Source organism: Salvelinus fontinalis, chromosome 6, assembly GCF_029448725.1.
Source record: "Salvelinus fontinalis isolate EN_2023a chromosome 6, ASM2944872v1, whole genome shotgun sequence".
NCBI lineage: Eukaryota > Metazoa > Chordata > Actinopteri > Salmoniformes > Salmonidae > Salvelinus > Salvelinus fontinalis.
Genome location: NC_074670.1, coordinates 65,968,457 through 65,989,774, shown reverse-complemented (window position 1 = coordinate 65,989,774; position 21,318 = coordinate 65,968,457). Strand labels below are relative to the sequence as shown.

General features: G+C 44.4%; 1 protein-coding gene across 1 annotated transcript in view; it reads right to left on the bottom strand.

Annotated features, from left to right (window-relative positions):
• The window catches only part of LOC129858320 (melanocortin receptor 5-like), a 49,952-nt gene extending 45,651 nt beyond the window's left edge, over nucleotides 1-4,301 (bottom strand). The window contains exon 1 of the mRNA XM_055927471.1: nucleotides 3,839-4,301. The gene's annotated coding sequence lies outside the window, so the exon portion shown is untranslated. The remainder of the gene's footprint in view (nucleotides 1-3,838) is intronic.
• Nucleotides 4,302-21,318: the final 17,017 nt, after the last annotated feature.

Genomic DNA, 21,318 nt, shown 5'->3' with positions numbered 1-21,318 from the left:
GTCTGTGCCAATGTTTCTGTTGCTTCACAGTCCCCGTTGTTCCATAAGGTGTATTATAATATGTTTTTTAAATCTGACGGCAACCAGAGGCGAGCTGACAGAGGCTGACAGAGTGTACTTGGTAAATGACACACAAGAGCCCACGGAGGGCTAAATCTGATTCTACTGCTGCATCAGTTACCTGATGTGGAATAGAGTTCCATGTAGTCGTGGCTCTATGTAGTACTGTGGAATAGAGTTCCATGTAGTCATGGCTCTATGTAGTACTGTGGAATAGAGTTCCATGTAGTCATGGCTCTATGTAGTACTGTGGAATAGAGTTCCATGTAGTCATGGCTCTATGTAGTACTGTGGAATAGAGTTCCATGTAGTCGTGGCTCTATGTAGTACTGTGGAATAGAGTTCCATGTAGTCGTGGCTCTATGTAGTACTGTGGAATAGAGTTCCATGTAGTCGTGGCTCTATGTAGTACTGTGGAATAGAGTTCCATGTAGTCATGGCTCTATGTAGTACTGTGGAATAGAGTTCCATGTAGTCATGGCTCTATGTAGTACTGTGGAATAGAGTTCCATGTAGTCATGGCTCTATGTAGTACTGTGGAATAGAGTTCCATGTAGTCATGGCTCTATGTAGTACTGTGGAATAGAGTTCCATGTAGTCATGGCTCTATGTAGTACTGTGGAATAGAGTTCCATGTAGTCATGGCTCTATGTAGTACTGTGGAATAGAGTTCCATGTAGTCATGGCTCTATGTAGTACTGTGGAATAGAGTTCCATGGAGTCATGGCTCTATGTAGTACTGTGGAATAGAGTTCCATGGAGTCATGGCTCTATGTAGTACTGTGGAATAGAGTTCCATGGAGTCATGGCTCTATGTAGTACTGTGGAATAGAGTTCCATGTAGTCATGGCTCTATGTAGTACTGTGGAATAGAGTTCCATGTAGTCATGGCTCTATGTAGTACTGTGGAATAGAGTTCCATGTAGTCATGGCTCTATGTAGTACTGTGGAATAGAGTTCCATGTAGTCATGGCTCTATGTAGTACTGTGGAATAGAGTTCCATGTAGTCATGGCTCTATGTAGTACTGTGGAATAGAGTTCCATGTAGTCATGGCTCTATGTAGTACTGTGGAATAGAGTTCCATGTAGTCATGGCTCTATGTAGTACTGTGGAATAGAGTTCCATGTAGTCGTGGCTCTATGTAGTACTGTGGAATAGAGTTCCATGTAGTCGTGGCTCTATGTAGTACTGTCGAATAGAGTTCCATGTAGTCATGGCTCTATGTAGTACTGTGGAATAGAGTTCCATGGAGTCATGGCTCTATGTAGTACTGTGGAATAGAGTTCCATGTAGTCATGGCTCTATGTAGTACTGTGGAATAGAGTTCCATGTAGTCATGGCTCTATGTAGTACTGTGGAATAGAGTTCCATGTAGTCATGGCTCTATGTAGTACTGTGGAATAGAGTTCCATGTAGTCATGGCTCTATGTAGTACTGTGGAATAGAGTTCCATGTAGTCATGGCTCTATGTAGTACTGTGGAATAGAGTTCCATGTAGTCATGGCTCTATGTAGTACTGTGTTCCTCCCATAGTCTGTTCTGGACTTGGGGACTGTGAAGAGACCTCTTGTGGCATGTCTTGTGGGGTATGCATGGATGTCTGAGCTGTGTGCCAGTAGTTTAGAAAGACAGCTCGGTTCATTCAACATGTCAATACCTCTCATAAATAAAAATAGTGATGAAGTCAATCTCTCCTCTACTGAAATAGCTTCCTGAAAAAGCCGAATCCACTCATTTGAAGGGGTGTTGACATACTTTTGTGTATATGGTGTAGTTATAATAATGATACTAGTAAAACAATGTCATATTTTGTATTATCAGCAAACTAATCTATGGTATTGATGACCATGTTCTGAGACATGTGATAGAACAAAGCATTACAAACAGTACGTTATTCTCTATAGATCTCTCTATAATAGATCAACTCTCCAATACATTATTCTCTATAGATCTCTCTATAATAGATCAACTCTCCAGAACATTATTCTCTATAGATCTCTCTATAATAGATCAACTCTCCAGTACATTATTCTCTAGAAATATCTCTATAATAGATCAACTCTCCAGAACATTATTCTCTATAGATCTCTCTATAATAGATCAACTCTCCAATACATTATTCTCTATAGATCTCTCTATAATAGATCAACTCTCCAGAACATTATTCTCTATAGATCTCTCTATAATAGATCAACTCTCCAATACATTATTCTCTATAGATCTCTCTATAATAGATCAACTCTCCAGTACATTTATTCTCTATAGATCTCTCTATAATAGATCAACTCTCCAATACATTATTCTCTATAGATCTCTCTATAATAGATCAACTCTCCAATACATTATTCTCTATAGATCTCTCTATAATAGATCAACTCTCCAATACATTATTCTCTATAGATCTCTCTATAATAGATCAACTCTCCAATACATTATTCTCTATAGATCTCTCTATAATAGATCAACTCTCCAGAACATTATTCTCTATAGATCTCTCTATAATAGATCAACTCTCCAATACATTATTCTCTATAGATCTCTCTATAATAGATCAACTCTCCAATACATTATTCTCTATAGATCTCTTTATACTAGATCAACTCTCCAATACATTATTCTCTATAGATCTCTCTATAATAGATCAACTCTCCAGTACATTTATTCTCTATAGATCTCTCTATAATAGATCAACTCTCCAATACATTATTCTCTATAGATCTCTCTATAATAGATCAACTCTCCAGTACATTTATTCTCTATAGATCTCTCTATAAAAGATCAACTCTCCAATACATTATTCTCTATAGATCTCTCTATAATAGATCAACTCTCCAATACATTATTCTCTATAGATCTCTCTATAATAGATCAACTCTCCAATACATTATTCTCTATAGATCTCTCTATAATAGATCAACTCTCCAATACATTATTCTCTATAGATCTCTCTATAATAGATCAACTCTCCAATACATTATTCTCTATAGATCTCTCTATAATAGATCAACTCTCCAGTACATTATTCTCTATAGATCTCTCTATAATAGATCAACTCTCCAGAACATTATTCTCTATAGATCTCTCTATAATAGATCAACTCTCCAATACATTATTCTCTATAGATCTCTCTATAATAGATCAACTCTCCAGAACATTATTCTCTATAGATCTCTCTATAATAGATCAACTCTCCAATACATTATTCTCTATAGATCTCTCTATAATAGATCAACTCTCCAATACATTATTCTCTATAGATCTCTCTATAATAGATCAACTCTCCAATACATTATTCTCTATAGATCTCTCTATAATAGATCAACTCTCCAATACATTATTCTCTATAGATCTCTCTATAATAGATCAACTCTCCAATACATTATTCTCTGTAGATCTCTCTATAATAGATCAACTCTCCCGTAGGAGTTGCTGCCTAGCCTATAGTTGGTGTATTGGTATAGTGGATATAACACTGAAGATCTGATATTGTTTCAAAGGTACACATGTAACTTATTTTGTAAGGTTTGTCCATATTGAAAATGTGTTACAATGATGACATTATCCTCTTTTTGAAATTTCACTATTAAAATGTTTTTTTTCAAATCCATTTATTTTCCATGAAGATTCCAAATCACAATATATTATATTTATATATTGTATTTATATTAATATATTTATATATATAATATATTGACAACATCTTTGAAGCTACATTGCTCCAACCAGTTTGTGCCCGGTGGGCAGCATCCATAAAATATAATTTGTGGAGCGCTCACCTTCGTGCTGCATGCTGCTGCTGAAGCTGGATTCAATCCGTTATAGCCGGTAGCCGGTAACCGGTAGCCGGTAGCCGGTATAGCAGCTTGCCAGAGCTTGATTTAGCAATGGACAATCCCCTTCTGATTCTAGCGCGAGGAGAGACTGCCAGCAGTAACTGGTCCGATGGATGGAACAGGGAATGAGAGCATTCCTGGATGTATAAATAGATGACGAGGGATCCTCCTCTCTCTCCTCTGCATTGCTCCGTTTCAACGATATGATACGTTCTCCTCCAGCTCATCGACCCTCCTCTGAGTCAATTATATGATACGTTCTCCTCCAGCTCATCGACCCTCCTCTGTGTCAATTATATGATCCGTTCTCCTCCAGCTCATCGACCCTCCTCTGTGTCAACGATATGATCCGTTCTCCTCCAGCTCATCGACGTAGCTCAACACGTAGACTAACCTGCTGCAGGGAGCAGAGAGATCCTAGTTTGTTCATATTCTACACACAGACAAGACACCTCATGAAGCAATTCATTCAAGTCATGAAATAATTGTATTATTATTTGGTACTTTAGTGTACAAAGGAAACAAATAAATAATTATTCTAGAACAATCCAAATGCAGCATCATGTTTTAAGATGAGGAAGATTGGGGTTTGCAAAATTATGTCTCACATTTATTTACCATAAATTCAATCTGGTCAGTTACTATCATATATATTCACTCCCCTTGGATTATTTAAAATTTTGTTGTGCTACAAAGTGGGATTGAAATAGATTTAATTGTGATTATTTTCGCACCAAGAAGACAGTGAATGTTTGAGTGGTCTATTTACAGTTTGGATTTAAATCTGATTGAAAATCTATAGCAAGACTTGAGAATGACTGTTGAGCAATGATCAAAAACAAATTTGACAGAGCTTGAAGAATTTAGAAAATAATGCACAGCTGTAATCGTTTCTAACATACAGTATATATTTTCTTTTTCATTAATTAAAATTGTAACATTTTCTTCCACTTTGGAATTACAGAGTACTTTGTGTAGACTGTTGACATTTTTTTTTACAATTGAACCTATTTTAATCCCACTTTGCAACAAGAAATCATCCGGTTTGGATGAATCATCCGAAGAGTCATCCGGTTTGGGGCGAGCGGTCGCATTTGCATTCGCTCTGCATTCGCTCTGCAGGTAGTATAACTTTTATAACTTTTCATTACATTTCATTATAGTACAACGATTTAATTTGTCCAACCTTAGCAATTTCTTCTTAACTAGCTACATAGCCGTCTGTGTATCAAAGATAACTGCGTAATTATCGTATTTCGTCGTCTCGTTGTCCACTGCTATCTGCCCAGCAGCTAGCAAACGTCCACCGTCTACCGAATAGTAGTATAACTTTTCATTACATTTCATTATAGTACAACGGTCTGATTTTCATTTTCATTACAGTACAACGGTTTGATTTGTTTGATCTTAGCTAGCTACATAGCCGTCTTTTATCAAACATAATTGCGTCGTTATTGAGGTTCGCTAGCGAGCTATTTTCGTTCGAAATTAACGCAACGTAGCCAACACTGCTAGCTAGCCAGCTTGCCACCGAAGAGCATTGTAGAAACGATTACAATACAACGGAACGACTTGTTTTGTGTAGTGTTAGCTAGCTACATAGTTTTCTTTGCTAGCTTTGTATCTAAGATAATTGTGTAACTCTGAGTAATTATCGGTTAGCTACCCAGCTAGTTTCGCCTGCCGCGCTGCCGTCCTCCTACCTAGCCAACACTGCTAGCTAACACTGCTAGCTAGCCAACTTCTACCGAATAGCAGCACTGTAGAAACTTACATTACAACGGAACGACTTGATTAGCGTAGTGTTAGCTAGTTGTCTTTGCTGTCCTTGTATCCATGATAATTGTGTAGTTTAGAGAAACTTAGAGAAACTGTCGAGGTCACCTAGCCAGCTTCACTTTCAACAACGCAGCTACTGCTAGCCAGGCTACTTCACCAGCCAGCAGTACTATATCATTTTAGTCAATAAGATTTTTAATTTTATTGATTTTTTGCTACGTAAGCTTAACTTTCTGAACATTCGAGACGTGTAGCCCACTTGTCATTCTAATCCCCTTTGCTTTAGCGTAGCCTCTTCTGTAGCCTGTCAAATATGTGTCTGTCTATCCCTGTTCTCTCCTCTCTGCACAGACCATACAAACGCCTCACACCGCGTGGCCGCGCCCACCCTAACCTGGTGGTCCCAGCCCGCACGACCCACGTGGAGTTCCAGGTCTCCGGTAGCCTCTGGAACTGCCGATCCGCGGCCAACAAGGCAGAGCTCATCTCAGCCTATGCGTCCCTCCAGTCCCTCGACTTCTTGGCACTGACGGAAACATGGCTCACCACAGATAACACTGCTACTCCTACTGCTCTCTCTTCGTCTGCCCACGTGTTCTCGCACACCCCGAGAGCTTCTGGTCAGCGGGGTGGTGGCACCGGGATCCTCATCTCTCCCAAGTGGTCATTCTCTCTTTCTCCCCTTACCCATCTGTCTATCGCCTCCTTTGAATTCCATGCTGTCACAGTTACCAGCCCTTTCAAGCTTAACATCCTTATCATTTATCGCCCTCCAGGTTCCCTTGGAGAGTTCATCAATGAGCTTGATGCCTTGATAAGCTCCTTTCCTGAGGACGGCTCACCTCTCACAGTTCTGGGTGACTTTAACCTCCCCATGTCTACCTTTGACTCATTCCTCTCCGCCTCCTTCTTTCCACTCCTCTCCTCTTTTGACCTCACCCTCTCACCTTCCCCCCCTACTCACAAGGCAGGCAATACGCTTGACCTCATCTTTACTAGATGCTGTTCTTCCACTAACCTCATTGCAACTCCCCTCCAAGTCTCCGACCACTACCTTGTATCCTTTTCCCTCTCGCTCTCATCCAACACTTCCCACACTGCCCCTACTCGGATGGTATCGCGCCGTCCCAACCTTCGCTCTCTCTCCCCCGCTACTCTCTCCTCTTCCATCCTATCATCTCTTCCCTCTGCCCAAACCTTCTCCAACCTATCTCCTGATTCTGCCTCCTCAACCCTCCTCTCCTCCCTTTCTGCATCCTTTGACTCTCTATGTCCCCTATCCTCCAGGCCGGCTCGGTCCTCCCCTCCCGCTCCGTGGCTCGACGACTCATTGCGAGCTCACAGAACAGGGCTCCGGGCAGCCGAGCGGAAATGGAGGAAAACTCGCCTCCCTGCGGACCTGGCATCCTTTCACTCCCTCCTCTCTACATTTTCCTCTTCTGTCTCTGCTGCTAAAGCCACTTTCTACCACTCTAAATTCCAAGCATCTGCCTCTAACCCTAGGAAGCTCTTTGCCACCTTCTCCTCCCTCCTGAATCCTCCTCCCCCTCCCCCCCCCTCCTCCCTCTCTGCAGACGACTTCGTCAACCATTTTGAAAAGAAGGTCGACGACATCCGATCCTCGTTTGCTAAGTCAAACGACACCGCTGGTTCTGCTCACACTGCCCTACCCTGTGCTTTGACCTCTTTCTCTCCTCTCTCTCCAGATGAAATCTCGCGTCTTGTGACGGCCGGCCGCCCAACAACCTGCCCGCTTGACCCTATCCCCTCCTCTCTTCTCCAGACCATTTCCGGAGACCTTCTCCCTTACCTCACCTCGCTCATCAACTCATCCCTGACCGCTGGCTACGTCCCTTCCGTCTTCAAGAGAGCGAGAGTTGCACCCCTTCTGAAAAAACCTACACTCGATCCCTCCGATGTCAACAACTACAGACCAGTATCCCTTCTTTCTTTTCTCTCCAAAACTCTTGAACGTGCCGTCCTTGGCCAGCTCTCCTGCTATCTCTCTCAGAATGACCTTCTTGATCCAAATCAGTCAGGTTTCAAGACTAGTCACTCAACTGAGACTGCTCTTCTCTGTATCACGGAGGCGCTCCGCACTGCTAAAGCTAACTCTCTTTCCTCTGCTCTCATCCTTCTAGACCTATCGGCTGCCTTCGATACTGTGAACCATCAGATCCTCCTCTCCACCCTCTCCGAGTTGGGCATCTCCGGCGCGGCCCACGCTTGGATTGCGTCCTACCTGACAGGTCGCTCCTACCAGGTGGCGTGGCGAGAATCTGTCTCCTCACCACGCGCTCTCACCACTGGTGTCCCCCAGGGCTCTGTTCTAGGCCCTCTCCTATTCTCGCTATACACCAAGTCACTTGGCTCTGTCATAACCTCACATGGTCTCTCCTATCATTGCTATGCAGACGACACACAACTAATCTTCTCCTTTCCCCCTTCTGATGACCAGGTGGCGAATCGCATCTCTGCATGTCTGGCAGACATATCAGTGTGGATGACGGATCACCACCTCAAGCTGAACCTCGGCAAGACGGAGCTGCTCTTCCTCCCGGGGAAGGACTGCCCGTTCCATGATCTCGCCATCACGGTTGACAACTCCATTGTGTCCTCCTCCCAGAGCGCTAAGAACCTTGGCGTGATCCTGGACAACACCCTGTCGTTCTCAACTAACATCAAGGCGGTGGCCCGTTCCTGTAGGTTCATGCTCTACAACATCCGCAGAGTACGACCCTGCCTCACACAGGAAGCGGCGCAGGTCCTAATCCAGGCACTTGTCATCTCCCGTCTGGATTACTGCAACTCGCTGTTGGCTGGGCTCCCTGCCTGTGCCATCAAACCCCTACAACTCATCCAGAACGCCGCAGCCCGTCTGGTGTTCAACCTTCCCAAGTTCTCTCACGTCACCCCGCTCCTCCGCTCTCTCCACTGGCTTCCAGTTGAAGCTCGCATCCGCTACAAGACCATGGTGCTTGCCTACGGAGCTGTGAGGGGAACGGCACCTCAGTACCTTCAGGCTCTGATCAGGCCCTACACCCAAACAAGGGCACTGCGTTCATCCACCTCTGGCCTGCTCGCCTCCCTACCACTGAGGAAGTACAGTTCCCGCTCAGCCCAGTCAAAACTGTTCGCTGCTCTGGCACCCCAATGGTGGAACAAACTCCCTCACGACGCCAGGACAGCGGAGTCAATCACCACCTTCCGGAGACACCTGAAACCCCACCTCTTCAAGGAATACCTAGGATAGGATAAAGCAATCCTTCTGCCCCCCCCCCCCCCCCCTTAAAAGATTTAGATGCACTATTGTAAAGTGGCTGCTCCACTGGATGTCATTAGGTGAATGCACCAATTTGTAAGTCGCTCTGGATAAGAGCGTCTGCTAAATGACTTAAATGTAAATGTAATGTAAATGTAAGAAATCCAAGAGGGATGGCGATTTATGATAGGCAGAGTAAACAAATTAGCTACACATCTGAAAAGACTGCTTAACAGTATTTCCTTAATGATAGCTTGAATGGAGCCTGCAGGACAACATGTTGGTTACTTGAATAAAACGACATGGTACATATAGTCCTGTGTGGCTCACTTGGAAGAGCATGGCACTTGTAAAGTCAGGGTTGTGGGTACAATTCCCACGGTATGAAAATCTATGCACTCGCTCTAGATAAGAGTGTCTGGTAAATGTAAACTCTATCATATATGTAAATCAAAGTTTATTTGTCACCGAATACAACAGGTGTAGATTACAGTGAAATGCTTACTAACAGGCTCTATCCAAACGTGCAAATTTTAAATAAAAAACATAAATAAAAAGTATTAGGTGAACAATAGATAAGTAAAGAAATAAATACAACAGTGAAAAATAACAGTAGCGAGGCTTTAACAGTATTGATGCTATATACAGGCACCGGTTAGTCAGGCTGATTGAGGTAGTATGTACATGTAGATATGGTTAAAGTGACTATGCATATATGATGAACAGAGAGTAGCAGTAGCGTAAAAGAGGGGTTGGCGGGTGGTGGGACACAATGCAGATAGCCCGGTTAGCCAATGTGCAGGGGCAACGGTTAGTCGGGCTAATTGAGGTAGTATGTATGTGAAATTATAGTTAAAGTGACTATGCATATATGATAAACAGAGAGTAGCATCAGCATAAAAGAGGGGTTGAGGGGGGGAACACAATGCAAATAGTCCAGGTAGCCATTTGATGACCTGTTCAGGATTCTTATGGCTTGGGGGTAAAAACTGTTGAGAAGCCTTTTGGTCAAAGACGTGGCGATCCGGTACCGCTTGTCATGCAGTAGTAGAGAGAACAGTCTATGACTAGGGTGGCTGGTATTTGACAATTTTTAGGGCCTTCCTCTGATAACGCCTGCTGCAGAGGTCCTGGATGGCAGGCAGCTTAGCCCCAGTGATGTACTGGGCCGTACGCACTACCCTCTGTAGTGCCTTGCGGTCGGAGGCCGAGCATTTCCCGTACCAGGCAGTGATGCAACCTGTCAGGATGCTCTCGATTTTGCAGCTGTAGAAACTTTTGAGGATCTCAGGACCCATGCCAAATCTTTTTAGTTTCCTGAGGGGGAATAGGCTTTGTCGTGCCCTCTTCATGACTGTCTTGGTGTGTTTGGACCATGATAGTTTGTTGGTGATGTGGACACCAAGGAACTTGAAGCTCTCAACCTGCTCCACTGCAGCCCCGTTGATGAGAATGGGGGCGTGGTCGGTCCTCCTTTTCCTGTAGTCCACAATCATCTGCCAAGTCTTGGTTACGTTGAGGGATAGGTTGTTATTCTGGCACCACAGGCCACGTCTCTGACCTCCTCCCTATAGGCTGTCTTGTCGTTGTCGGCCGACTACTGTTGTGTCGTCAGCAAACTTAATGATGGTGTTGGAGTCGTGCCTGGCCATGCAGTCGTGGATGAACAGGGAGCACAGGAGGGGACTGAGCACGTACCCCTGAGGGGCTCCAGTGTTGAGGATCAGCGTGGCAGATGTGTTGCTACCTACGCTCACCACCTGGGGGAGGCCCGTCAGGAAGTCCAGGATCCAGTTGCAGAGGGAGGTGTTTAGACCCAGGATCCTTAGTATGGTGATGAGCTTTGTGGGTACTTTGGAAATTAACGCTGAGCTGTAGTCAAGGAATAGCATTCTCACATAGGTGTTCCTTTTGTCCAGGTGGGAAAGGGCAGTGTGGAGTGCAATAGAGATTGCATCATCTGTGGATCTGTTTGGGCAGTATGCAAATTGGAGTGGGTCTAGGGTTTCTGGAATAATGGTGTTGATGTGAGCCATTACCAGCCTTTCAAAGCATTTCATGGCTACGGACGTGAGTGCTACGTGTCTGTAGTCATTTAAGCAGGCTACCTTAGTGTTCTTGGGCCTAGGGACTATGGTGGTCTGCTTGAAACATGTTGGTATTACAGACTCAATCAGGGACATGTTGAAAATGTCAGTGAAGACACCTCCCAGTTGGTCAGCACATGCCCTGAGCACACGTCCTGGTAATCCATCTGGCCCTTTGTGAATGTTGACCTGTTCAAAGGTCTTACTCACGTCGGCTACGGAGAGCGTGATCACAGTCGTCTGGAACAGCTGATGCTCTCTTGAGTGCCTCAGTGTTGTTTTCCTCAAAGCGAACATAGAAGTGATTTAGCTCGTCTGGTAGGCTCGTGTCACTAGGCAGCTCGCGTTGCCTAGAATTCAAATAGGCTTTTCGGCGAAAGCATACGATGCTATTATCTGAGTATAGCACAATAGTAAACAAAGAGGGAAGCATATTTTAACCCTGCAGGCGTGACACAAAACGCATAAATACAAATATAATTCATGCCTTACCTTTGACGAGCTTCTGTTGTTGGCACTCCAATATGTCCCATAAACATCACAAATGGTCCTTTTGTTCGATTAATTCCGTCGATATATATCCAAAATGTCCATTTATTTGGCGCGTTTGATCCAGAAAAACACAGGTTCCAACTTGCTCAAACGTGACGACAAAATATCTCAAAGGTTACCTGTAAACTTTGCCTAAAATAAAATAAAAAATTGAAAAGAGAGTGACCTCAAAACAAAAACAAATCTGAATGGTTTGTCCTCTGGGTTTCGCCTGCTAAATAAGTTCTGTTATACTCACAGACATGGTTCAAACAGTTTTAGAAACTTCAGAATGTTTTGTATCTAAATCTACCAATATTATGCATATCTAATCTCCTGGGGATGAGTAGCTGGCAGTTGAATTTGGGTATGCTTTTCATCCAAACGTGAAAATGCTGCCCCCTACCCTAGAGAAGTTAACATGTTGATAGAAATGAGGTAGAACTGATTTAAGTTTCCCTGTATTAAAGTCTATGGCCACTAGGAGCGCCGCCTCTGGGTGAGAGGTTTCCTGTTTGCGTATTTCCTTATACAGCTGACTGAGTGCTGTCTTAGTGCCAGCATCTGTCTGTGGTGGTAAATAAACAGCCACGAAAAGTATAAATGAAAACTTTCTAGGCAAATAGTGTGGTCTGCAGTTTATCATAAGATACTCTACTTCAGGCGAGCAAAATCTAGAGACTTCCTTAGATTCCGTGCACCAGATGATGTTTACAGCCCGCCCCCCCGCCCCCCCCCCCCCCCCCCCCCCTCGTTTTCCTGGTGTGTTCTGTTCTATCTAGCCGGTGTAGCGTTATATGTGGTTAAGCCCCATAGTGTACTGTATGTAACAAACAATGACAGGCTTTTTGGACCTCTAATGATGGGTAACAACATGTGACACATGATGCATGGCCTGGCTGGGCAACCACGCCTGAGGCCCCGGCGCATAAAAGCCTATTCACTGGGTAACATAATTATGAATACCCGATACTAATTCAATTATAATGAAGTGAATTGTTTCAGAAAAGTGAATATCCACAACCAGACTTTAGTGTTTATAAGCATCATTGATGTGCATATACCTGCCAGAGCATAAATACTAAATTGGGTGATCCTTGATATCCTTCATCTGCACCTATGGACTGCCCTCTTTAATCAAACTATACGTTTTCAAACAAAAAAATAGAAAGGCTCAGTGCCGTTATCCTCACAAGGTATTGAAAACAGGGTCAAAATTTGGACCACTACCTTTGAGAGATAAAAATGGTTATTTGTTTAACAAAATCTCTTTCTCGACCAATTGTATGAATTTAAAATAATATAATTTAAAAAAATTTAAGCTTAGAATAAAGCTCAGCATTTGAATTATTCTTTTACAGTTATTTTTGCTCATCTTTATCAAGGGTGTCAATAATTTTGGACCCCACTGTATTGGACCCCGCTGTATTGGACCCCAGTGTATTAGACCCCGCTGTATTGGACCCTGCTGTATTGGACCCCGCTGTATTGAACCCCGCTGTATTGGACCCCACTGTATTGGACCCCGCTGTATTGGACCCCGCTGTATTGGACCCCACTGTATTGGACCCCGCTGTATTGGACCCCGCTGTATTGGACCCCGCTGTATTGGACCCCACTGTATTGGACCCAACTGTATTGGACCCCGCTGTATTGGACCCCGCTGTATTGGACCCCGCTGTATTGGACCCCGCTGTATTGGACCCCGCTGTATTGGACCCCACTGTATTGGACCCTGCTGTATTGGACCCCGCTGTATTGGACCCCGCTGTATTGGACCCCACTGTATTGGACCCCGCTGTAATGGACCCTGCTGTATTGGACCCCACTGTATTGGACCCCGCTGTATTGGACCCCGCTGTATTGGACCCCGCTGTATTGGACCCCGCTGTATTGGACCCCGCTGTATTGGACCCAACTGTATTGGACCCCGCTGTATTGGACCCCGCTATATTGGACCCCGCTGTATTGGACCCCACTGTATTGGACCCCACTGTATTGGACCCCACTGTATTGGACCCCACTGTATTGGACCCCGCTGTATTGGACCCCACTGTATTGGACCCCGCTGTATTGGACCCCGCTGTATTGAAGCCCACTGTATTGGACCCCACTGTATTGGACCCCACTGTATTGTACCCCGCTGTATTGGACCCCGCTGTATTGGACCCCACTGTATTGGACCCCACTGTATTGGACCCCACTGTATTGGACCCCGCTGTATGTGGGTATTACAACTGAAAGCTGCATATGGACCAGTACTTTTTAATGAAATGATGATGATACTTAATGCGTCATACTTCCATAGGTTTGTATGGGTTACCTTCAGATGAAGGGTTAATATCTATATATACCTCCATACTTCCATAGGTTTGTATGGGTTACCTTCAGATGAAGGTTTAATATCTATATATACCTCCATACTTCCATAGGTTTGTATGGGTTACCTTCAGATGAAGGTTTAATATCTATATTGTCACGATCGTCGTACAGAGCGGACCAAGGCGCAGCCTGAGTTGAGTTCCACATCATTTTAATTCACAGTGAAACAACAAAAACAACAGAACATCCAACGACCGTGAAGTACCGCACATAGACACTAACTGAAACAAAATCCCACAAAGCAGGTGGGAGAAAGGGCTTCCTAAATATCATCCCTAATTCGAGGCAACGATTACCAGCCGCCTCTAATTGGGAACCATACAACTTAAAAAACTTAACATACAACCAGTAAGGATGCTCTCGATGGTGCAGCCGTAGAAACTTTAGAGGATCTGAGGACCCATTTCTGCTTTTTGTTACTGCTCTCTTTGACTGGAAAATGGCTCTGTTTTTCTGTGAATAGGCACTCACCTAACATAATCGTTTATGGTGCTTTCGCCGTAAAGCCTGTTTGAAATCGGACACTGTGGTGAGATTAACAAGAAGTGTATCTTTAAAATGGTGTGAAATACTTGTATGTTTGAGGTAAAACGGATTTAAGTTTCCCTGCATTAACCTGTTTGGGCTGCAGGGGCAGTATTGAGTAGCCAGATAAAAGGTGCCCATTTCAAATGGCCTCGTACTCAATTCTTACTCGTACAATATGCATATTATTATTACTATTGGATAGAAAACACTCTCTGGTTTCTAAAACCGTTTGAATTATATCTGTGAGTCAAACAGAACTGATTTTGCAGCAAACTTCCTGACAGGAAGTGGAAAATCTGAAATCGATGCTCTGTTCTAGGGCCTGCCTATAAAGGTCCTTGATATTTATTAGAATACATGCACTTCATACGTCTTCCACTAGATGTCGACAAGCAGTGAGAGAAGAAATAGAGTGTGTAACTTGATCTGGGGTCGAATAAAAGCTCTCGGCATGACGTGTCACCAGTTTCCTGTTTTCTGGAGAGCGCGTGAAGGGACCTGGTTTTGCCTTCTGATAAGCTGTCGTTATAGACGACTAATATCTCCGGCTTTGATTTTATTTGATACATGTGACAATATCATCGTAAAGTATGTTTTTTCAATATAGTTATATTAGATTATTGAAATTTATTCGGGACGTTAGGCGTGTTGCGTTGTGTGCCTTTGTTCAGGAAGGAGAGCTTCGGGCCACTTTGCTAGCTTTCCGTGCTAATTGACTGGAGAAGAGGACATTCTAAATCCAAACAACGATTGTTCCCGACAAAGGACCCCTTGTACAACATTCTGATGAAAGATCATCAAAAGTAGGACCCATTTTATGATGCTATTTCATATAACTGTCGAACATGTGAAATAGTCGTTTGCGCCCAGATTTTGGGTACTCTCTCGCTATACCTAAGCTGGATGTCGTAATGAAGTTATTTTTAGAATTCTAACACGGTGATTGCATTAAGAACTAGTGTATCTATCATTTCCTATTGTCACGCCCTGGCCTTAGTATTCTTTGTTTTTCTTTATTATTTTAGTTAGGTCAGGGTGTGACATGGGGAATGTTTATGTTTTGTTAGTTTTGGGTGTTTATATGGTAAAGGGGTTATGGGGTGTAGTATATGGGTTTGTGTTGAGTGTAGATGTCTAGCGTTGTCTATGTATGTTTAGTTGTCTAGGAGAGTCTATGGTTACCTGAATGAGTTCCCAATTAGAGACAGCTGATTTCGGTTGTCTCTGATTGGGAGCCTTATTTAGGGTAGCCATAGGCTCTCATTGGTTGTGAGTAATTGTCTATGTCAGAACGTTTGTAGCCTGTTGTATGTGCACGACGTTTATTAGCTTCACGATCGTTTGTTGTTTTTGTTAGTTTGTATTAAGTGTTTCGTGTTTATTTTTCGTCATCTTTTTTAAAATAAAAGAAGATGGCTTATTTTCCAACTGCTGCGTTTTGGTCCGTCAATCCCCCACACGATCGTGACAGAATTACTCACCATAGGACCAAGCGGCATGGAAGGCGGCAACAGGACCTACCTACACAGGATTTCTGGAGTTGGGAGGACGAATTGGAAGGAGATGGACCTTGGGATCAACCTGGAGAATATCGCCTCCCTCGTGAAGAGCTGGAGGCAGCGAAAGCCGAGAGGAGGCGATATGAGGAGGCAGCACGGAGACAAGGCTGGAGACCCGTGAGTACAACCCCAAAATTTCTTGGGGGGGGCCTTAAAGGGAGTGTGGCGAAGTCAGGTAGGAAACCTGCGCCTACTCCCTGTACTTACCGTGGAGAGCGGGAGTACGGGCAGACACCGTGTTACGCAGTAGAGCGCACGGTGTCTCCTGTACGCGTGCATAGCCCGGTTCGGTACATTTCAGCTCCACGTATCGGCCGGGCTAGACTGAGCGTTGAGCCGTATGTCATGAAGCCGGCCCAACGCATCTGGTCACCAGTGCATCTCCTCGGGCCGGCGTACATGACACCAGCCTTACGCATGGTGTCCCCGGTTCGCCTACATAGGCCGGTGCGGGTTATTCCACCTCCCCGCACTGGTCAGGCGACGGGGAGCATACAACCAGGTAAGGTTGGGCAGGCTCGGCGTTCAAGGGAGCCAGTACGCCTGCACGGTCCGGTATTTCCGGCGCCACCTCCCCGCCCCAATCCAGTACCACCAGTGCCTCCTCCACGCACTAGCTATATGGTGCGTGTCTCCAGCCCTTTACCACCAGTGTCTAAACCACGCACCAAGCCTCCTGTGTGTCCCCAGAGTCCTGTGCGTCCTGTTGCTGCTCCCCGCACTAGCCCTGAGATGCGTGTCCCCAGCCCGGTGCCACCAGTCCCGGCACCACGCACCAGGCCTACAGTGCGCCTCAGCCGGCAGGAGTCTGCCGTCTGCACAGCGATGACTGAACTGCTCGTCTCCCCAGCGCCATCTGAGCCATCCGTCTCCCCAGCGCCATCTGAGCCATCCGTCTCCCCAGCGTCATCTGAGCCATCCGTCTGCCATGAGCCTGCAAAGCCGCCCGTCTGCCATGAGCCTGCAAAGCCGCCCGTCTGCCATGAGCCCACTGAGCCGTCCGCCAGACAGGAGCCGCTAGAGCCGCCAGCCAGACAGGAGCCGCTAGAGCCGTCCGTCAGACAGGATCTGCCAGAGCCGCCAACCAGACAGGATCTGCCAGAGCCGCCAACCAGACAGGATCTGCCAGAGCCGCCAACCAGACAGGAGCAGCCAGATCCGCCAGCCAGCCATGAGCAGCCAGATCCGTCAGCCAGCCATGAGCAGCCAGATCCGTCAGCTAGCCATGAGCAGCCAGATCCGTCAGCTAGCCATGAGCAGCCAGATCCGTCAGCTAGCCATGAGCAGCCAGATCCGTCAGCTAGCCATGAGCAGCCAGATCCGTCAGCTAGCCATGAGCAGCCAGATCCGTCAGCTAGCCATGAGCAGCCAGATCCGTCAGCTAGCCATGAGCAGCCAGATCCGTCAGCTAGCCATGAGCAGCCAGATCCGTCAGCCAGCCATGAGCAGCCAGATCCGTCAGCCAGCCATGAGCAGCCAGATCAGTCAGCCAGCCATGAGCAGCCAGATCAGTCAGCCAGCCATGAGCAGCCAGATCAGTCAGCCAGCCATGAGCAGCCAGATCAGTCAGCCAGCCATGAGCAGCCAGATCCGTTAGCCAGCCATGAGCAGCCAGATCTGTCAGCCAGCCATGGGCCGTCCCTCAGTCCGGAGCTGCAGTCCCTCAGTCCGGAGCTGCAGTCCCTCAGTCCGGAGCTGCCATTCCTCAGTCCGGAGCTGCCATTCCTCAGTCCGGAGCTGCCATTCCTCAGTCCGGAGCTGCCCCTTACCCTGGTGCTGCCCCTTACCCTGGTGCTGCCCCTTACCCTGGTACTGCCCCTTACCCTGGTACTGCCCCTTACCCTGGTACTGCCCCTGACCCTGGTACTGCCCCTGACCCTGGTACTGCCCCTGACCCTGGTACTGCCCCTTACCCTGGTACTGGCCCTTAGTCCGGAGCTGTCCCTTAATGCAATGGGATTAATGTGGAGAGGGGTCATTTTGAAGAGGCTAAGGAGGTGGTTAGGGACTGTGGTGAAGTGGGGACCACGACCAGAGCCGGAGCCGCCACCGTGGAGGGAAGCCCACCCAGACCCTCCCCTAGACTGTGTATGGTGCGCCCGGAGTTCGCGCCTCAAGGGGGGGGTTATGTCACGCCCTGGCCTTAGTATTCTTTGTTTTTCTTTATTATTTTAGTTAGGTCAGGGTGTGACATGGGGAATGTTTATGTTTTGTTAGTTTTGGGTGTTTATATGGTAAAGGGGTTATGGGGTGTAGTATATGGGTTTGTGTTGAGTGTAGATGTCTAGCGTTGTCTATGTATGTTTAGTTGTCTAGGAGAGTCTATGGTTACCTGAATGAGTTCCCAATTAGAGACAGCTGATTTCGGTTGTCTCTGATTGGGAGCCTTATTTAGGGTAGCCATAGGCTCTCATTGGTTGTGAGTAATTGTCTATGTCAGAACGTTTGTAGCCTGTTGTATGTGCACGACGTTTATTAGCTTCACGATCGTTTGTTGTTTTTGTTAGTTTGTATTAAGTGTTTCGTGTTTATTTTTCGTCATCTTTTTTAAAATAAAAGAAGATGGCTTATTTTCCAACTGCTGCGTTTTGGTCCGTCAATCCCCCACACGATCGTGACACCTATACAACATGTATTTTTTAATAACGTTTATGTATAGTTATTTGGTCAGAATAGTTGAGTGCCATAAAAATATCCGCACATTCTGGGAAAAAGACGCTACGTTTGCACAATGTATAACCACTGATTACAGCTCTAAATATGCAAAACATAAGTGTATGTATAACCTGATGTTATAGGACTGTCATCTGATGAAGCTTATCAAGGTTAGTCAAAATTTATATATCTTTTGCTGGTTTATTCGCTAACGCTAACGTGCCTATTGCTATCGCTAACGTGCCTTGATGAATGAATGCGGTAGTGTGGTAGGCTATTGTAGTAAGCTAATATAATGCTATATTGTGTTTTCGCTGTAAAACACTTAAAAAATCGGAAATATTGGCTGGATTCACAAGATGTTTGTTTTTAATTTGCTATACACCATCGATTTTTCAGAAATGTTTTATGATGAGCATTTAGGTATTTGACGTTGGTGTCTGTAATTACTCTGGCTGCTTCGGTCCTATTTGTGACGGTAGCTGTGATGGTAGCTGCAATGTAAAACTGATTTATACCTCAAATATGCACATTTTTCGAACAAAACATAGATTTATTGAATAACATGTTATAAGACTGTCTTCTGATGAAGTTGTTTCTTGGTTAGTTTGGTTGGTTCTTGGTTAGTTAGGTTGGCTTTGTGCATGCTACCTGTGCTGTGAAAAATGTCTGTCCTTTTTTGTATTTGGTGGTGAGCTAACATAAATATATGTGGTGTTTTCGCTGTAAAACATTTAAAAAATCGGACATGTTGGCTGGATTCACAAGATGTTTATCTTTCATATGCTGTATTGGACTTGTTAATGTGTGAAAGTTAAATATTTTAAAAATATATATTTTGAATTTCGCGCCCTGCACTTGAAGTGGCTGTTGTCATATTGTGCCCGGCTTCGGGCTTGCAGCCAGTCCCTGGCCATTAGGAGTGTCGCCTCTGGGTGAGCATTTTCTTGTTTGCTTATGGTGGAATACAGCTCATTCAATGATGTCTTTGTACCAGCCTGAGTCTGTGGTGGTATGTAAACAACTATGAAGAATACAGATGAACACTCTAGGTAGATAGTTTGGTCTACAGCTTACCATGAGATACTCTACCTCAGGCGAGCAATAGCTCGAGACTTCCTTAGATATCGTGCACCAGCTGTTATTTACAAAAATACATAGTCCGCCGCCCCTTGTCTTACCAGACGCCGCTGTTCTATCCTGCCGGTACACCGCATAACCAGCCAGCTGTATGTTGATAATGTCGTTGTTCAGCCACGACTCCGTGAAGCATAAGATGTTATAGTTTTGAATGTCCCGTTGGTAGTTTAATCTTCTGCGTAGGTCATCTATTTTATTCTCCAAAGATTGCACGTTTGCCAGCAGAATGGAAGGAAGTGGGGGTTTATTCAATCGCCTACGAGTTCTCAGAAGGCAGCCTGCCCTCTGGCCCCTTTTTCTCCACTTCCTCTTCACGCAAATTATGGGCATTCGGGCCTGTTCCTGAGAAAGCAGTATAACCTTCGTGTCAGGCTCGTCAGACTTGTTAAAGGAAAAAAAAGATTCTGCCAGTCCGTGGTGAGTAATCGCAGTCCTCATGTCTAGAAGTTATTTTCGGTCATAAGAGACGTTAGCGGCAACATTATGTACAAAATAAGTAAAACAACAAGTTACAGAGAATGCAAATAAACAAATAAAAAAACACAATCATTTGGGGACTCGTAGAAAGTCAGCCTTCTTCTCTGTCACATTTTTCTGGCGCTAACACTTGCCTTACTGGCATTAACTTTGTTGATAGCTGCTTTATTGGGGAAAGTTTTTCTTAATGTGACTGAGATGTGGTTGTTTTACCTACCTTAAAGGGCAATTCCGCCACTTCATCCTTAGATTCATTATCTCCAGCACTACACCAGTGTCTACATTTCTGAAAAAGGCACATTTCTACGATTTGTGGTTAAAAAGATGAGAAGAAAGGTCCTAAAAAAAGATTTTCTGTAAAATCAAAGGGTAGGATTAAAAGTAAGAAAAAAATTGATTTTCAAAACCTGCAACAAGTTTCTAACCAGGTATTTTCTTGCTCCCCACATCATCACAAATCTTATGGTGCTTGAAAATCGCTTTTTTTTTTAAAAATCACTTTTGATGATGTCATCGGGTAGAACTTTTTAACTGTATATTTTTCTACAAAATGTAGAAATGCGGCATTTTCACATACTGTATGTACACAGCAAATTAGCCAGTGAACTAGTGTCCTAACAGACTTGCCAAAACTATAGTTTGTTAACAAGGAAGTTGACTCCAATCTAAGTGTATGTAAACTTCCAACTTCAACTGTACTAGATAAATTATAATTCTAAAAGGTTCTAGATAAATGTTAATTCTAAAGGTACTAGATAAATGTTAATTCTAAAGATTCTAGATAAATGTTAGTTCTAAAGATTCTAGATAAATGATAGTTCTAAAGATACTAGATAAATGTTAATTCTAAAGATTCTAGATAAATGATAGTTCTAAAGATACTAGATAGTTCTAAAGATACTAGATAAATGATAGTTCTAAAGATACTAGATAAATGTTAATTCTAAAGATTCTAGATAAATGTTAGTTCTAAAGATACTAGATAAATGTTAATTTTAAAGATTCTAGATAAATGATAGTTCT